The sequence below is a fragment of the Corella eumyota genome, chromosome 4, assembly GCF_963082875.1.
Source record: "Corella eumyota chromosome 4, kaCorEumy4.1, whole genome shotgun sequence".
Classification (NCBI taxonomy): domain Eukaryota; kingdom Metazoa; phylum Chordata; class Ascidiacea; order Phlebobranchia; family Corellidae; genus Corella; species Corella eumyota.
The window spans coordinates 10308238-10315859 of NC_137493.1; positions in this window are offsets into that span (position 1 = coordinate 10308238).

A 7622-nucleotide genomic window follows, 5' to 3' on the forward strand; every position below is an offset into this window, starting at 1 on the left:
CTGTTTGGATGTCAAAGTTACGCGCCCGTTTTTTTTTCTCTAAAATTACGGGCCCGTTTTTTTTTTGTAAAGTTACACACACAGGATCGTTTGGTTGTGTCGAAGCCGATAAAACGTTTGGTTGTGTCGAAGCCGTTTGGTTGTGTCGAAGCTCGTTTTTGGGCCGCTTTTTTAATCTTTAATAAGATATATTTAGTTTTAATATCTTTAATATTTTTTTATTATATAAAATAAATTTTATTTTAATAAAATATATTTGTTTATATAAATGTGTTAAAGTATTTAATATTTTAATCTTTAATAAGATATATTTAGTTTTAATATCTTAAATACTTTTTTATTATATTAAATAAATTTTAGTTATGTTAAATCTAATGATTTTAAGAAAACTAAATTGATTAACATAATTAGGAAAAATTTTAAATAAATCATTTTTTATATATAGTACATTATTTAGTTGATTAATAAAGTGAACTGGGTACCTATTAATTATCTTTAAAAATATATATATATTACTGTATATACGTTTTTTAAATCTTTAATGTATATATTTCTATATAAAAGTATATTAACATAGTTTATGTCCTAATAAAACGTTTAAAGTTAGTTACAAGTAAAAAAACAACTCATTTTTTAAATGTTGTATGTATTTATTTTTTGTTATTCAAGATAAGGTACACAATTCTAATGAAAATTACGTATTTTATTTGAGTAAATAAACATATAATACAACTTTATTAGTATGAACTGACAGGTGAAGAAAAATTATTTCTTTTTGTTCGGTTCGTTCAGGTGTTGAACGATTTGTTTGAACTGCACCTCATCTTTCTTTTCGATCTGTTTTTTCGACTTATTACGAATCTCATACTTTGGATTCTTGGTTTTGAAGCGCTGCAAGTAGTTGTCGAGGGCGTAAATGCCGTTGTACTGATTTACCGTTATGTACATACCGCTAGCTTTTGCGTCCTCGGTCATCTTCTCGATGCGGCTTTGAACCGGACAAGCTTCGTTCGAATCCTTATCAGCACAATAGAATAGAAGATTTAAGCAGTTAGGATAACTTGCTGGATAACCGATTACGTACGGCCAGTTTCCGAATAGCGCTTCGGCTAAGTCGACTAGCTCTGCTTGTGGCCATTTTTTTCAATTTTTCCTATCTATAATTTCTGTAAGTCTAGCGTTACTTGAAGTTGCAATTATACAACAAACGTTAATTTTCCTAAAAAGGTTTTTCTTAAACACTTTTATGATAAAATTACATAATGTGTTTAAATAAAACGGCTCAAAATATAATTGAACGAATAATTTAAAAATGTATGTAGGTAAGATGTTTACTCAAGAGTTTGGTGTGAAAAATTGTTTTCGAATAATTTATCGTTTGCTTGCGTGAGTTATGCTAAACAGGATAATAACTATATTAAAAATTTAAACTAGTAACCTAATTTATTTTTTGTTGAGGTAGCTGTGGACGCACTTTAAAAAATAGCGTGAAAAATATTGAGTTGACGTTGACCAAAACTTTTAAAATAAATATTTAATTTATTAGAATTTCAGGTTTAAATTATTTGGGTGCGTGTAAAGCCTCCAAAAAACTTAAAAAGTTAATTACATGGGTGCGTGTAAAGCCTATCCGAAACTTCAAATCTAACAAATACAAAACATATAAACTGCGCACTTTTTAAATTAAATTCTGAAACATATTAGGGTAATAGTTTTTAATTGGATATGGTTTGTGTGTTATCACGACGCTAAAATAAATTGATATCACGTCGTTTTTAAACCGCACGTTAGGTTTTGTACACACTAAAAAAAGTCTAGTTTGAGGTATAACAGTAGATCCTTTTTACTAAAATAAAACTATTAATGAGAATTTTAAAATTAAAAGAAAAAACAACAAAACATATTTTTATTTATTGTAGACATACAACAACGATTTTTTTTATTTACTTAAATTTGGAATTCATTTTTTTATGTCAGCAATTAAATTTTATGTCGTAATATAGCCGAAAAATCAAGCAATGAAGGTCTTTATTTTTTCTTTTACTAAAGTTTTGCAAAGCGAACATTTTTGAACATTTTTTGAACAATTTTGGCAGCAAACCAAGTGACCACAGGGTAAAAATAAAACGCTACTAGCCTCATCATGACAATTGCGACAAAGCCTATTTCTTTCGAGACTTTGCAATTCCTGAAATGCATTCGATATTGGGTTTTCGTGTGGTTTAGTCACGGAAACCGTAGTTTTAGTTTCTATGGAGCTTGACACTGGGATCTTTAGCAAGTTATCCAACATTTCGCTAAAGTTCTTGAACGGTAGTGCGCTGGTCTTACAACCCCTTTTAAATAAACAAATTAGATTTTCAAGGTAAATTTGTTATATAAAATAACACAAACGCCTATATAATCTTTGAAAAATTTTTTTCTGCATACTTTTGTAACACTTTTTGAATGTGCACATCGTTAAAACCCATTGACCTTGCTTTTTCAATCAAATGTGATGGTTGAATGTCGCTGTTAGCGGGTTTTCTTTCGCGCCCTACTTTTTTAGCTTCCTGGGTATTTGCTTGTTCGCAATTTTCTGGGTTTGGAGTTGGACTAAAATCGTATTTAACAAGTTTTAGACTGTTTACTACAGTATAAAGAAAAAAAATGACGCAAAGTTTTTTTTGCGTTGTTGTAAAACCTACAGTTATAAAAATCCAGCTACATTACTCAAAGCTCGTTGAATCTGGATGTAAAAAAGCATTGATTTTATATTTACCTAAAATTCATAAAACTTGGTGCACTCTGCGGCGGTCGTTGGAGGTTAGGAAATTGACCTGCTACAGTTTCAACAAATCCTGGTCCTTTTTTTTGCAACAAAAACTCGCATCTGAGAGCGTTTATGAAATATAAACAAAGTGTTATTAGAAACTTTTGTATTAAAAAAATTATAAAGCTCACTTTGGGAACCACTTAGCATGTTCAAACCACGGTTCATCATTTAGTTCCCAATTTTGTAAACCTCCATTGCAATACCAACATTTTACTCTATCGCGGTTACCTTGAAAAAAATTCTACGTATAAAAAAATTCTTACATTGTATCTAATCGAAGCTAAACGCATGTTTAAAACTTTACTTTTGTTCTTGTTAAAATACCAAGCCAAGTAAAGCAGTCCGGCTTCAGCAAACTGCTGAGGTAGGCTATTCGTTCTTTCCTTAGACCAATTTTTAGAGTCCACAAACGTTTGTAACCTGTCAAAAACATCTCTCATGTGTGGATTTCGAGGTCGCAAACAAGGAAACTGACGTTCTAACTCAGCTTTAGTATTTCTATTAATTATGGAACTTGTCCTTTGCGAAGGTTTTGTGTCTGTAAAAGCGTGCAATTAATTGGTAATTTGTGATTCATAATATGGCTGGTTGTGTCATGTTTTTGGTCTTTTAGTCGTGGATGCCAATGTTGATAGTCCTATCTAGATAATTTTCTTTTACGCTTGTTTATTTTCATCATGAAAACACATTTAAAAATATGACAGAGTAAGCGTTTTTTTTAACTTACTTATTACTGCACTGTTATGGGTATTTTCAGCTACTAGTGAACAGTCGCGTCCATGCCATTCTCGTGACGCTGGGTCGTCGCCTATGCACCAGTCCTCAACGCACCGCGCGCAACTAAAAAAATTGAACTTTTGATAATTAAAGTGAATCTTGAATATGTAAAAAAATTGGAAAAACACAAACACATTATTCACACTTTCCTTTTTAAATAAAGGCATGGTATACTTTTACAAAATATCTTGACAGCATGTTTTTGCCTCACAAACATAATGCATAATAGGTTATACTTATCACTAGCAAATAAAAACGAGGACCTAAAACATTTTACGCGGTCTCGGTAACCAGTAAAGAAAAATCCATTTATTGCAAGTTGCGTGACATCAACTGGTATGTGATTCGGAAATTTTCCAAATGTCGTAAGTCGATAGATTTTGCTTTCAACATTTCCTGAGGACGTAAAGAAAAATCAAAACCGACATGGCAATCAATGAATATACGTCACCATGCGTTTTAAACGAACTTTTAAGCAAGATAGATTTCAATAAAAAAAAAACGACATAAAAAAATTATTTTAAAACTCAAATTTCATTTAAAATTTATAAATTTTACAATTTTCAGCATGGGATTACTTTTAGTTATATTACATTAATATAAAGTTTTCACACGAAATCGAAATTATGAACAAGAAGTTTTAAATAATCTAAAATAAGGCAATATTTATATAAAACACACTGATACCCTATCCTTGTTATAAAAGCAGACCGTTGCATTTTAATTTTTTTCTTGTTTAAATTTTCTGGATATATGTCTGGTAAATTATAAAAGTCAAGTCTAATACCATCCGACTAGTGTTTACAAAAATGAATTCCACTAGTTTACGGTATAACGAAAACTCACAAAAACACTTTTATGTTTTACCCTATTCTTTTTAACCGGCGAATATGGTGAATTTTGAATAATAGTTTAGGTTTTCAATCGTACCTGGAATAATATACACACACCGTTGTCCGGGCGGATCCTTAGTTTGATATAAGCACTTTCCATCTGTTTCCAAATTAAATTTGAGCATCGTGATTTTGTCATTCAAATTCGCTTGTGTTCTTCTTTTCGTAAACATTCTCTATGTTTTAACTATTTTGCTTATACTTTAGCTATTTATTGTTTTTATTTAAAAACGTAGTAAAATTTATTGTCTCAGTCCTTTTTTTTCAGAACTTTAAATCAATTAAAAAATTTTTTTTTAAGACCGCAATCTGTAAAAAAGACATGCTTTTTATGCTTGGTATACCTTTAAAAAAAATCATGATTTTTTTTATTTTAGTAAGCGATAATTAAACAAGTATTCATCGGAAGTAATCTCGTGCTCTGCAAAACAATTACCAATAGTTTGAGTTTTTTTTTTAAATTAAAAGTCTACGACTCTTTTATTCGAAAGCCAAAGCAGTCCCGCACGTACGTTTGTAACCTGTCAGAAACGTCTCTCATATGAGGATTTCGAAGTTGTAAGCATGAGAAGTTTTAGGTGTTACTGTTTGTGCGATACATACAATTTGTCGCTCCTTTTGCGTTTGTGATATTTGCTCTTTGATTGTTAAATTGTACGTCCGAGACCAGTCGGTTATGGGACGCTGTTTGCCCATCAGTTTTGGCTGAAATGTAAGATTATTTTTAGAACTCTTTTCTTATAATTCGTTTCGATACTTGTTGATTTGTTACTTTTTAAAAAAAAACAAGTAAAAACTATACCGTTTATTTTCCGTATTGGAACGCCACTTTGCGCATTTTCAATCAGAAAAAGGGCACGTCCGGGCATGCCATTCATGTAACGTTGGATCATCGTCCACGCACCATTCCTCAACACAGTGCACAACTGAATGAACATTTTGGATAGTTAAAAAGACTTTGTCATTACTTTATTTTTTACTTTGTAAAATTTTAAGTTAGGCGTATTTCACCAAGCAAACAACATACAAACAAAACTTCGACAATATTTTAAACATGTTAAACTTTTATTACCTAAAACATTTCACGCGATCCCGGCAACCTGTCAACAAGAATCTATTCCTTGCAAGTTGAATAACATTCACTGGCACATGATTAGAAATTTTTTTTAAGTCGTAAGCCGATAAGTTTCGCTTTCAACAATTCCTATAGAGAGTAAACAAAAAAAATAAAAATCTAAAGCACAATCAAACCGCAAATTTTATAAGCTTTATTTAAACGCGTGTTTGTCCTGATTTAATTTTCTTAAAATGCTACTTGTTTTTAAATGTATAAATTATTTGCAAAGGTTCGGTGCCTTTTTTTTACATTTGTAAATACTTTGTGAAACATCAAAGGAATTTATAAGCGAAATGATGACAATATCAATTTTTTGGGTATCGAAAATAGACTTTGACTTTTTTATAGTAGTACTTAACTATTTCAATTGTTCTTGATCAACTTAAATTGTGAAAGGGATTTTTTAAACAATTTTCAACAAAACAATATCATAATTTGCCTAAATAAATAGAATCGTGTATATTTTTTAGTTGTGTTAAACAACATGATGAACTACATGTTTGCCATTTTATAAAGTTATGTGTATACTTTCATGTATTTAATTTTAAGTAATTTTTTAAATTTTATGATTGTAAAAATACCTACAGAGAAAGACTTTTAATGGTTTTTATTGGAGTGTAATAATTTGTAATTACAAAAAATTGATTACTCTTAAGTATTTAGACTGTGCCCGAAAACATGTACACACACAAGCACCTCCCCCCATCCGCCTCCGAACCACCATTAAAGAACGACATTTCGACATACAGGTTTTTGTTGTTGTTACATTGTAAATAAACAAGTATACGCCTAATACCATATCATGCACTGCAGAAACTAACAAGGGGAACGCAGTGTTTTTCTCAAATTTTCCTAAATCTTAAAAGTCTATATTTTACTCGAAAGCCAAAGCAACGAAAATTGGTATTTATTTTACCTAAAAGATCAAAATAAACTCTTTTTTTAAAATCAGGTACAACCAAAAGTAATTTTTCCCTCCGAACCTAGTCCAACGAAACAAAACTTCTCTGTAAGTTAGAGCACGACCTTTTTTTTGTAATAAATTTATTCCTAAAAAATTGAATATTTATTACTTCAAAGTTATTTATTTTTTATTTTGAGTTCTTTTTTTTTTGATAAATTAAACACAAATAATTACTTTTTAATATTTTTTATTTTAAATATTATAAAAAAAATTGTACTTGGCTTGTAATTCCTTTTTAAGAATTTATTTTTTATGGTATTTACTATTTATTGGTGTTTTATAAAAGATTTTTATTTAAACAACTGGTAATTAAGATATTTTAATTAAAAAAATATTTTTGTATTTTAAATATTTAACAATTTTTTTAAATTAATGCGTTCTTTTACATTTATAAATTATATATTAAATAAATTTAAATTTTATTATGCTATTTAATATTTATTGATGTTTTATAAAAAAAGTTTTTATTAAGTAACAAGTTATTAAGATATCTTAATTAAAAAATATTTTTTTATTTTAAATATATATCAATGTTTTTAAATTAATGCATTCTTTTACATTTATAAATTATATATTAAATAAATTTAAATTTTATTATGCTATTTACTATTTATTAATGTTTTATAAAAGGTTTTTATTAAGTAACTAGTAATTAAGATATCTTAATTAAAAAAATTAAGATTTTATTTTAAATATATAACAATTTTTGGTAAATTAATGCCCTTTTTTACATTTATAAATTATATAATAAATAAATTTTAATTTTAAGAACCATAAAGAGGCTTTTATACATTATTATCATTTAGAAAAAAATTATTATCATTTTTTCTTTTTTTAATAAGTTTAAACTTACATGATTTAATAATATTTATGCAATGTTAAACGTGACTATAAAAAATTACAATTTTTTTTATAAAATTTAAAATAAAAAATATTAAAAAGTAATTATTTGTGTTTAATTTATCAAAAAAAAAAGAACTCAAAATAAAAAATAAATAACTTTGAAGTAATAAATATTCAATTTTTTAGGAATAAATTTATTACAAAAAAAAGGTC